Here is a 12,629-nt window from a genome sequence, read left to right on the forward strand (position 1 = left end):
CTCACTGCCCTAAGGATCCTGAACTCCACCATGTCATGGTCATTGCAGCCAAGGCTGCCCTTTAGCTTCACATTCCCATGCTCCAATTCTCATACAACTTCCTGTGATAATAAATTATATATGGTGTGAAGGAGGTTCTTTTGTAATTAAACTATTGCCTAATAATTGCTTTTGGCATTCTCATCCTTGGGCACTGCGAGCAAATAATTAATAGGCCACCCTCTCCAGACTGTTCATGGCTTTTTAAAGTTTCTAACCCATTTCTATTCAGAACTGTCCCTTTGTCAAGTTGAAGCACTCTAATCTTTTTTGCGTGGAAACCAATCTCAACTTCTGACAATTCTTTCTTCTATGTATCCTTTGTATTTATGTTGCCTTTTTTGTTGTTGTTGTTGTTGTTGTTGTTTCTGTTTTGTTTTGAGATGTGACTAGAACTGTTTTGAAGATTTGTACATAATATGCTCATAATCTATGTTGTTCTCCATTCTTTCCTACCAATTATTCACATTTTGCCTCCTTGGCTGCTGCTGCATGTTTTCTTCGTAGAACTAGGCTCTGATTTAACTAAGTATATTTTATAGATATTTTATCCCCATGTGCATTAGTTTGCATTTTTCTGTAGTATTTCACCTGCCATTTTATCATTCAGGTGCTCAGTGTCCCATAACCTGCCTTGGGTGGCTTTAGATCTGATTATCCCATCTCATCTTTAAGCAGCTCTGCACACCCTCTTCTGCAGATTCTTTTTTACTGCATTGAACACCACAGGCCCTGTGGGAGTGTCATCTCTGCAGAAATGCAGATCTGTAACTCCTAGCCCTTATTTTCTTCCTTAAATTACTAAATGTTTTTCCCTCTTGTCCTGTGAGAGCAGTTTTCTTTAGAAGTTTTGTTTGTCAAAACCTCTCTTAAAAAATATTATATTGCCTGTATGCTGGTTGACTCCTGAAAAGAAATTTAATGAAACAGCAAAGTCAGGAATGCTGTACAGCCCTGTGTTAAACAATCTTTTTTGTATCTGCATCTATTTAGTAATAAGGTATTACATTAATTTCTTATGTAGGACAGTTATCTTAAAGTTAGGAGCTAGAATGAAATCCTTAAGTGATAATAAAATTATAAAGCAATCAGTCCTCAACTGAGAGATTTGTCTTTTTTTGGCAGAATAGCAAAGTACTTCAAGGTCAACATCAAAATATTGGAGGAACTGTTTGGAAAAAATGAGCATCATTCATTGCTTATACTGTTTGCCATTGTCTCAGTCTCTGTAAGGTTTTCTGTTCACCCTGCATTACCTCAGGTAGTTAATGGGCAACTTTTTGTCCTGGCCTTTGTCAGAATGTTGTTCAGAGGAATTCCCAAACCCCAAAACTATAATAACAAAACTTGTCAAGCATTGCTATTTCAGCATTTCTTCTATTGTTAAAACGACAATGACTTGCTATATCTTTTTTAAAGATAGGTTTTCTAAATACTTTATCTTGACTTTTAATTTCAGAATTTGTTAGAATCATGGAATCTTTTTAATTCTATAACTTTCTACCACTGTTTTAAATTTAAAATAAAGTAGCCACGTTCTATTACTTTAATATAACTTTATTTTATTCAATATAAGGAAATAATTTAAAAGTTAAAGACAATGTATACAGGCTATATACTTATTGTATACAAATTGCTTATTAAGTTATAAAATGAACATCATTAGGTACACATAACAATTTCTTAAACCAGTAATGACAGTAGCAATACTGAATTATGGCATAGCTGATGAAGCACTATGAAACTGGGCTAAGAAAGCTGCATTCTGGTAGATTTAGCTCAATATCAAGCTGTGGATGCTGCTTCTCCCTCACAGAGTCACCTTGCTCCTCTGCCTGAAGTTATCAAACTTGAAGCAGCTACTGTTCCACTGTACCTCAGTTCTACTGAACCTCAGTCATTAGCAACTTGAGCTAAACTGTTGGTTGTAAATGGAGATGACTGAAAGGCAACTCTGTGCCTTATTCACTTGCTCTTGCTGTAGAGATGGTGCAGACTGAAAGAGCCAAAGAACACCCAGAGCAAGATCTTAAATTTCTAGTGCAAATCTTGACCCGTGATATGTCCTGTTTCTCTTTTGAAGTCTCTTCTATGAGTAACTCAGCTCCTTTTCTGCCCTTCTCACCTCCCCAATTTCATTTTAATTTTTGAGGTCAAAATTTAAAACCTAGTTTATAAAATGTAAACCCCAAAGTCTATACTTCTCTTTCCTGCAGAAGTAGTTCTCTGGTTTAAGCTCACCTCTTTGCTAGGGGCCCCCTGTGCACAGCACTGATAAAACTAATAAATGAATGTGGGTTTTTTTAGATGCTGATGAGATGAGATTGTGCATAAAGCTAGTACATTGTTTTTGGATCAACTCCTGGACATAATCAGTGATGGAATGGTGTTGGCTAAATAATTTTATCAGGGAAAGATTTTGACAAATTGGACACGAGAAACATTTTGCTACATTTGGCTTGTGCTATTGCAGAAGAGCAGAGCTGTTGTTTGCCTCAAAGCTTTGTTCTAAACTGTCTAATTACCCAGGAAAATGTGGCTTTTTGGTACAGTACGTGCCAGTCAATCTATACAAATTCCTTTCTTCTTCTAATACCTTTGATCTTTATTATTAATTTTCCTCATTCTGGATTTTGGAGAAAAATTGTTAAAAGTCACAAAAATAAGGTTAGCAAATAATCTGTTCTTAAAGACTTAGAGTTTCATAAATGGTAGCTTTCTAAAGAAAATGAAAACTTGTTTTTCTTACTGTTCTTTCGAGCAGACACAAGCCAATGTGGATAGCTTCCAAATTAAAGTGAAAATTGTAAAGCTTCTGAATCTAGAACTTTAGCCAGTAACCAACCAACCAACAACCAAGTAGCCTCATTTTCTTCTGCATAACTACCAGTAAATCCTGCTGAGAAGGTTCTAAAAGTAAGAGGAATTATATGCTTCATTCACTTAAATCTGGTTTTCAGACCTTAGCTTTGATGTTGCTTGTTTGAAAATGCTGACTTCAATGTATTCCATGTTCAGTATACATCTGTGTTTCCTCCAAGTGGGGAAACCAGCAGTAGATGGTTAAATTCTTCTTTGAGTGTTCACTGTTAGTATCTTGAAACCCAAGCAGTATAGAATGATTGGAGTGGACGGATTAAGAGGGTTTTTTACTTTTAAGGATACCTACAAAATAAAATGTCAGCATTACCATTATTTTTTTTTCTTTTTGTATGAGCAATAATCTCTCCTTCTTCATTTTGGATTCTGATGAAGCCTAAGGGTGAGGCTTTGAGAACAAAGAAAATGGGATCTTGTGTTTCTTATCTCACAAGCAACTATTCAATTTCATTTTTTGACCATCCTTTCTGCAAGTGAGCAAATCTCTTTTTTTTGAAGTGCTAAGCAGTATGCTTTCTCCCTTTTCCCCACAGTAAAATAAAGAGCTCAGGTTTATTTTTCCTGAAGCTACCTTATATGCATGTCAAATAAGAAGAGAACAAGGGCAAATTAATTATCCTGTAATTTTGGTTGTGAGTGCTAGAGTTTGAGCTGCTGGGAAATCTCCTCCTGGGAGGCTTCCTGTTCCTTGATCAGGGCACGTGAAGTTCAGGCCAAATAGCTAAGTTTGGCATCTAAGAGCAGGAGAGAATCAGGACACTTAACTCATCAAGTTGGTGATGCAGTCAGGGATTGCTTGACAGAGGTTTGCAAGTAACACCTGAGATTGTCTTCCTCCTGGGATACTGCTATTTTCAAACTAGGGACAGTAGTCAGAACCTTAGTTTTAAGAGATTGGTTGAAGTATCTGTGTAGTTAGTTAGTTGTGGCAATATGATGCACTGCTGTATTAAAAGTTTCAGTCAGGACTCAGCTGTCCTTAATCTTTTTATTTCAAGGACTTGTTTGGAACATTCACTGATTCAGATCTGAAATCTGAAAAAAAAGAATAGAAAGTCTTAATATGGGCTGCTTGCAAAAAGCAGTCCATCTCACAAAACTCACTAGATGTTATTTATGACTGAGGTTTAAATCAGGGCTGTGGTTGCATTATGAAGCATTATGAAATACCCTTCTAAAGAATGCAAGTGAATATTTTACTGTATCAGATAAAAGAATAGCCATGTCATGATCATGCTTAATGGAACAATTTCTGTGCTAAAACACCGTTTCTGCATGACGTATGTAGTTTGGAAGTATTTTACCTCAATCTTATTTACTATGTCATCCTGTCTGATAGAATACTTATGAAGCCCTCAAATTGTTAAATCAAATGCTCTTTTTTGGTTTCACCTTGACATTCATAACTGTCTCAATTAGCAGAAAAGGAAACAGAACTCTGAGGAATTTGTTGTTGTTTCAGCTAATATAGGTACCTCACTGGAGAGTCATCCAGCCCTTTGCTAACTTTACCAGTAAAATGCACATTGAATTTCTAGGTTAAATTCAGCAGCAACAGGATGGTTTTTCTGTATCTAGATATTGTAGCTCTTTGTCTTTTGGTTTGGTTTTATTTTTTTGGTTCAGGGGTTTAAAAACAAAAATCTTTCTCCAAACTACTGAAAAATATTACTTTATATAGGGCATGAGTTGAACTGTCCAACAAATACTCTGCCTTTTCCCATCACACCCTTTAAAAATTACATTTAAATTAAAACCAGTTAGGGAATGCTTGCTGCAAGAATTTAATGGTGTGAAAATAATACTGTGTGACTACATCTGAAGGGTACTCTTAGCATATTTTTAATATGGTCCAAGAAGCATACTTTCAGTAGCAAGAAATAACACAGCCCACAGAAAAGAGGAGATGAGTCAGCAATACAGGCGAAAGACCTTCTGCAAAGTATTTTTGCCAAATCTTGTATTGCTTTAATAGATCTTTTGAGCAAAAACAGGGCTTTAGGCTGCAATTCTGCATTGACCTCACACCTGAATGAGAACATGAAAACATTTCTCCCCCTATTAGCATAATACAGTAATGAATTATCATCCTTTGTGTGATTACTCTTTTAAAAATATTATTAATAATTGTTGTTGTTGTTATTGTTATTGTTGTTGTTGTTGTTATTATTATTATTATTGTTATTATTGCCTGCTTCTGAGGCTAGAGATTGATAAGAGAAACTAGTGTCTCTGCTGGCTTTCAAATTTCTCTTTCCAGCAAAAGAGCCTATAAGATGGCACTACTAATTGTTATTGTTTATTCACAATTCTGTATCATATGCTAGCAGGAGGGAAGAGTTCTGTGTGCTGGGTTTTACTTCACAGACAGATTTGCCTGCAGAATCAGTGTATGATCTGGGTATAAAATTCTAATGTTTCTAGCAAAGCGATGATTCTTGTGATCTAATATACAGCATACCTTTATAAAAAAGATGAGACATTACAATCTAAGTATGTGAACTACCAGATCAATGTAAAAAGCAACTGAATATTAGATTAGATTAAATTATATTTAAATAATGTAGTTCGTTCATACTACTGGCATTACCTGTCACCTGGCATTACAAGTGAAGTTTCTTGAGGGTCCATCCGTTTATTAGGTGTGGAGGATGAGTAGGAATACATTCTCATTAGATGTGACTTGCCATATCTGGGTATGGGCCCTCAGGTTCTTGATAAACTTGAGCAAATCTAGGGAGAGCCACTATGGTAGTCAGGAGTCACACATCTGTGAGGAAACTGACTGCAGCCTTGCAATACTTAAGAAGATACTGTGAAAAATGTGGGCTTTACAGAGGTGCATGGTAGGAGAATAAGAGAATATAATTAAAAAGTACAACAAGGGATCTTAACCAAATGTAAGGGCATGGTGGGGAATTACTGTGGGGTTAATAAACACTGGGTCAAATCTACCAGAGATTCTATGATTTCTGTCCTTGGAAGCTTTTGAGTTCCAACTGGACAAAGTCTGAAGCAACTTCATCTAGTTGCTTCAGTGTTGACCCTGCTTCAAGGAGGAGGTTGGTCCAAATGACCTTTGAACCTGAAGGATTCCTTAATTCTGGAAATTGATTCTCCAGTCTGGCCATCATACAGTAAGATAAGTTAACTCTAGTCAAATAAACCATCAGCAGTCCACACAATGGCTGAATATTTGAAGAAGCTGATGCTATAGATATTCCTTTCCTGGTGTACAGCAATATTTTTAAAAATTCAGTGGAACTGAGTTCATAAATCTTTTCTCATAAACAAGGAAGTGAGATGCATTCATGCTCTTTTTGGGTGTGTTGATTTTTGCAATGCAAAAAACCCAAACATGTGCATGTGTCACTACAGTAAGCAACTGTGAATCTGATTTTGTCCAGGAAGCATAAAATGAGAATAAAATACTTATTTAGATGCTTTGCCGTTTCTGTGCAAGATGGAGAGCAGAATATGATGTCCCTGTTTGAAAGACCACAATTGCATTTTAGTATCCCAAAGAAAGCTATTTACTGTTGGTTTGTTCAACAAAATGTGCCCTCTGGGATTACCCTTTGTAAATGGGAAAGAAAGAATTTTGTTTTATTTCTTCATTGGGAATTTTTTTTGCCTGACTAACAACAGCTCCTTGCTCAGTAAGCAATAGTGTTCTGCCCTAATTGCCTTCTACTTATTTTCTTTCCAAGTTAGGCTTTTGGTAGTAACTTTTTCCAAATTATATAAAGTTGATATCCAGCTGTCCTGGTAAACAGAATAGTTTATAGAATGTTTATATGTAAAAATTGCACTTGAAAATATTATTTCATGTAATAGCTTTAAGGTTTTTCTTAAACAAGAATGAACCAGCACCAAAGGACATTAATTTTTTTTCCCCCTGATCTTATCTGTCTTTCCTCCCCATGAGCAAATTTGTTCTCTTTTTACATTGGCTAAGAATATAGTCAAGTAGCAATTTAAGAAAATACTGTCTCAAGTTCACAACTCTGCCTACATCATGGACAAAAATAAATGTGTAACTAGAGTGTGATGTATAATACATGCAGTCCAGGCAGTAGAACATACCTGGTTTCTCCAAATCTGTGAGGAGGAGTAGAACAAAACGAGACCCAAATGACCCTGTGTTACTGAGTACATGATGCTCATTTAGGCAAAAGCATGTTCTATGGCAATGTTATCTCCTGGTATTATTAATACTACTGTCACTAGCAATTTCTGTTGGGTGATTTATCAATGCCTAAGTCCTACATCAGAGGGGTCCTTCAGGACCACAGAACAAAGATTAATGCTGCCTCGTAAACAAATTTGCATATTTCTTTCAAACAATAAGTTGTTGAGGAGAAGGAAGACAGCAACACTTTTTACTCGCATATAGTATTCAAGTGGTTTTTTTCCCCCTATTTTAAGGTCATTGCCTTTATATTGCAAGACGATAGTTTTTTCTGCACCTATTTCCTGGCTTTAGATTCCTTTTGAACAACCCTCCTGAATGACACTTAATGTACCGTTCTCCCACTCTTATCTTCACACTTTCTTATATACTGTTCCTTATGCTTAGGAGTCCTTATTCTCCATGCCAAATATCCACCCACTCCACATTCTCATTCTTCCTTTAAACTGCATTTCCTTGAAGTCTGTCCAAAATAATCTGCAAGTTAAGAAGTGTATCAACTCTACCTTGAGACCTGACAGTCTTCTGATCATCACATTTGCTACTGCAGGCCAAATTCTTTAACTACTGCATAATGCTAAATAAACCAAGCTCAGTTTTTCCTTAATATCACATGTGCTATCTATTTCACAAAATACATACATATTTTAGAGTACCCTAAAGTACCCAAAGCCCAGCTGGTTTCCTAGAGGCCATCTGGCTGAGCGTTGCTGCTTGTTGTCTTGTTCTTGTCATTCTAGCTTCTCAGTGAGAAGTAGGATAAGGGAAAATTTTGGTTTACAAGTTAGCAGAGCTTACAGAAAGAGCTATTAATTGTAGAGTGGTGGGATTTTTTAATATTGTGGGGGTTTTTTGTGTGTGGCTTTGGGGGATTTTTTTTGGTTTTATACAAAACAAGGGAAAGAATTTTTGAAATTATAAAAGCAAATTTATTTTGGAGTGATTAACTGAAATTTAAAATACAGGAAGCGTATCTAAAAACTTCTGATGGTAAGATCTTTTAGGCAATTATGAATATTTCATTACCTAGTCTGGCATGCTTGTGCACTTTGTTTTTCTTGTGTAGTGAAGGTTTGCTATTTGGCTTTGGAAGACAACTTCCTATGAGGTCAAAGATCTACCATAATTAAAATTTTAAATCTCTAACTAGTACATTTTTTGAAAGCTTTCTCTAAATAAGGATTTGAGTACCTTTAATAAGCTCAGTGAAATACAGTGGTGGCATGTTTTGAAAAGCTGAACATGTGGCTTCCATTTCTTTTACTTTCTGAAGAAGCTTCCTTGCTTTTGCTGAGAAATATGCACAAGTACTTGGAGACCAATAAAAGACCAAAACAGACCATGTAGATTAAAAAAAGAGAGAGAGAGAGAGATACATGCATTGTTTTATTGTTTTCTCTTTTGCTGCAGTGTCTTTGGCCATATTAGTTCTCTATTCTAGAGAGAATGTCTTAAAAGTGACCTTGGAAACAGCTGCCAATTAAATTACTGTAACTGTAGATCATGCAGGATGCAAGTCATTGAATGAGGGGGAATGAGTGGGTAAAAGCTTTCAGGTCTGGCATCCCTGAGGAAGTGCCACCTCCCCTTGGTTCTCCAGCCACAGCCATCCTGTTGTCTACAACACAGGATGTGTGGAGTGCTAGGTTCTTGTAGTGGTATGACTGGAGAGAAGCCTCTGGTCTAAGAACCTTGCAGATCAGTCTTTTCCTGTAACTCGCCTTGTCTGTCCTTTCCATATGAAAGCTGGATCCCAAGGGACCTGGACAGTGTTGAGAGATGGGCCTGTCCCCATGAAGTTCATATAGTGCCAAGTGCAAGGTCCTGGACATAGGGCAATCCCAAGCACAATTACAGGTTGGGTGGAGATGGAATTGAGAGTAGTCCTGAGGAAAAGGACTAGGGGATACTGGTTGATGAGAAGCTCAACATGAGTCAGCAACATGCACTTGCAGCCCAGAAAGCCAACTGTGTCCTTGGGTCCATCAAAAGAGACGTGGCCAGAAGGTCAAGGGAGATGGTTCTCCCCTTCTACTCTGCTCTTGTGAGACCCCATATGGAGTACTGTGTCCAGTTCTGGAACCCCCAACACAAAAAGGACATGGAGCTGTTCAAGCAACTACAGAGAAGGGACATGAAGATGATCAGAGGGGCTGGAGCACCTCTCCTATGAAGACAGGCTGAGAGAGTTGGGGCTGTTCAGCCTGTAGAAGAGAAGACTCTGGAGAGACCTTATAGTGGCCTTCCAGTACCTGAAGGGGCACCAGGAAAGCTGGGGAGGGGATTTTTACAAGGGGTTGTAGCAGGAGGACAAAGGATGGTTTTGAACAGAAAGAGGGGAGATTTAAATTAGACATTAGGAAGAAATTCTTTGTTGTGAGGGTGATGAGACACTGGCACAAGTTGCCCAGGGAAGTTAGGGATGCCCCATCCATGGACATTTTCAAGAACAGGTTGGCTGGGGCTTTGAGAAACCTGGTCTAATGGGAGGTGTCCCTGCCCATGGCAGGGAATGGGAATTAGATGGTCTTTGAGGTCCTTTCCAACCCAACCAATTCTATGATTTTAGGCATGTATTTAACCAGATAAAATTATGTTATTGGAGTTATGTCTTAAGGCAAGTATTTCAAAGAAAGCCTCAAACTTAATAAAACCAAATGAACCAGAAGATATTTTTTGTGAACTTGTATACAATCCTTAAAACCATTTGTTTTCACAGGGAGGTAATGCTATTTATAACCTCATTTCCTTAAATTCCTTTTTGTACTAAATAAAAACAAGAACCAAAACCAAATACTTGGCATGCAAAATAGATGAATTTATAAAAGTTTGATTCATGCAATATTAACTCCTAATTGCCCCTAAAAAAAAAAAAATAAAAAAAAAAAAAAGTGGAATGAGGAAAATTTCAGGCTACCTAAAATAGACTTACATTAAAATAAAAACCTTTTTAAAAAGTCATTTATGGTAGCCTAAAAAGTTAGTGAAATACTATTCCCCAGTATTTCTAAAATATGTACATTCCTCAGTTATTTGCTGTTTGCCTGCAGCATAGAATTCAGCCTAGAATTCTTGCAGACAGGATTGTGAGCCACTCCTGTTTGCTTTGCTACAAGAGAAGTAAACCTAAACACTGACTGCTAACTAAACAAAATCTCTAACTATTGCTAAAATAAATGAAGCTCGCTGATAGCATCTCAGAGCAAAAAAATGCTCTTCTCGGATATAGTGGTGATCTTTTAGTAAGGCTTAAATTTCCATTTAACCATGTTAAAATCATTGTGTTTGAAATTGGGTCCATTTGTTTTTTTCTCTTAATGTATCGGGGAAAAGCTTGAAGTTGGGATGAGAATTGATCCTACTGGAGTTAAATGCATAAATCCCAGAAAACTTTATCCACTAAACTCTGTGGGAGCTCGTTATCAGATTTCTTTAGACTCTGGTACAAGTTTTTATATAAATAACAGAACCAAATGCCCTGTCATAGCTGTTGGTCTTGTTGGTAATTGACCAGCCTCACCTCTCACTCCCAAGCATTGTGTTTCTCAGTCTCAGCAGTGTCAGAGTGAGCCATTATTACAGATACTCTTCTGGGTGTTCCCAGTCAGATCAGGCAGATCTACCTGACCTAACTTTTCCTTTCTCACCATCAAGCAGATTACTGAAAAGCACCAAGTGTTATGTGGTCCTGAGCTGTGACAAATAAAGGAAGCAGAAAAGGAGACTTTAGGCTGTCATGCTGCTCCAGAAAGCAGGACCTCTAGGGGTAGCTGGTAGTCCTGAGGACTTGTACCCGCTGAGTCTGAGAGACAGAAGTGTTTTAGAAGCTGGGGGACATTGCCTGTATTCTTCCTACACTTTTGTTAGTTCCTTCCTTTAAAATACTTTTGTGACAGAATTATTCACATTTATCCGTTGTGTCTGAGGTTGCAACCTGAAAGTGTTTTGATTGTCAAGAGGTATTATTTAAGTTGCTCAGGAATTAATGCTTCTCAGAATGGAAACAGATGCTTTGAATTCACATAGTGGTTGCATACACTTTACATCCCCCAGTGGTACTGTTTAGTATCTTAGAAGTAGAAACACCACCTTGTCTTCCAAATTTTACTTTGTACAGTTGTGTAGATATTCCATCTTACTGTGGGTAGAGCTCAGATCATTACTGTTATCACAAAGATGCTTTATACTAGTCCTGGGGCTATGAATATGTGTTTTGGTAAACTAAGTGAAGTAGTATCTTAATATCTTGCAAGCTTAAGTCTTTAATATCAGAAACCACTGTCTAGTCATACAAATTACATGTGGCAGGAAACAGTAAATATTTTTCTGTGCTGCAGATAATAAAGAAAGAGTCTTCCAATTTCGATGTAGTATCTGTTGTCACATAGGGTAAGAATGTAAATGAGTCAGCTTTAGTTGTGGCTTTAGTAATTATTTTTTTCTTTTCCAGTGAATGTTTCTATTATACAAATTTGTTTTAAGTCCTAATGCAAAATGTTAAAGGTTTTATAATATTTTTCTTTTTTCCAGATCTGATTTTACAGATTTTGTTTTGTTGGGGATTCTTTTCTTTCTTTTCCCTCCCTCCCTCTCTCTCTCCCTTCCTCCCTCCCTGTTTTTAAGTATCTAATGTATGCCTACAAACTTTTCTTTACCTTAAATACTGTAACTATGCTTACTGTGTGGAAACTTTTTGCTCATGCTAGGTTTGAATGAAGTTTAATGGTTGTTAAGTACTTCAAAGCTGCAAAACCTAATTCAAACTGCTACATAAATTCCATATGCTTTTACAGCTATACAAAAGGAATGCAAAAAAAATACCTTTCTAAGATGGTGATGTTTTACAATCACTTTGCAGGATAACAAAGAAAACAGTTTAAAAAACAGTTCAGAATTGTGTGGTTCAGCTGTGTTCATGAGTATGCAATTGCCATTGTTGACAAATGAGAGTTACTTGACCGCAGGCAGCATGAGGTCAAGAAATATTAATAAAATGCTTTCTTAACTGTTTATTTCTGCCTTTTTTTTATATATTGTTGTTGTGATGTGACAGAGAATTTGAGGTCAACTGCCAAGTTATCAGTGGAGATGGAGTAAAGCACCTTTAAGCCTTTGCTAACACAGTACTCAGCTGTGACTCAGAGAGGGTAAGTTAACTGATTATACTTAGCTTTCTCTACTATGGTAAAATGAGTCCCAGAGAGAACACACTGAAAGCCAAGGGCCTCTAAATACTTTTCCCTTTTATGGAATAGAGCTCCCAGATCACCATTTCCTGGAGATTGTACTCTAAGCCTACACAGTGGTAAAAGAAACTTCTCTGGATTCACTGATCTATATCTTAACTACAAATTTGAGCTTAGGGAATAATTTTTTTTTCCTAACTGTTTGAACAATTACAAGTCAAAATGTTTAAAAGCACTCCATCCTCTCTTCTTTCCTGTTTTCTAACTTTTTTTCTTTACATTATCTTAGTGTGGAAATAAGCAGAATCTGATGAATAAGACAGATAATTTGT

At 36.9% G+C, this 12,629-nt stretch overlaps 1 protein-coding gene across 5 annotated transcripts in view; it reads left to right on the forward strand.

Moving 5' to 3' along the window:
- Positions 1-12,629, forward strand: part of IRAG1 (inositol 1,4,5-triphosphate receptor associated 1) — a 72,203-nt gene that overhangs the window by 19,434 nt on the left and 40,140 nt on the right. For all 5 annotated transcript variants that reach the window (XM_051622169.1, XM_051622168.1, XM_051622172.1 and 2 more), the window contains exon 2: positions 12,165-12,258. The gene's annotated coding sequence lies outside the window, so the exon portion shown is untranslated. The remainder of the gene's footprint in view (positions 1-12,164; positions 12,259-12,629) is intronic.

This window comes from Apus apus, chromosome 5, assembly GCF_020740795.1.
Source record: "Apus apus isolate bApuApu2 chromosome 5, bApuApu2.pri.cur, whole genome shotgun sequence".
In the NCBI taxonomy this organism is placed as follows: domain Eukaryota; kingdom Metazoa; phylum Chordata; class Aves; order Apodiformes; family Apodidae; genus Apus; species Apus apus.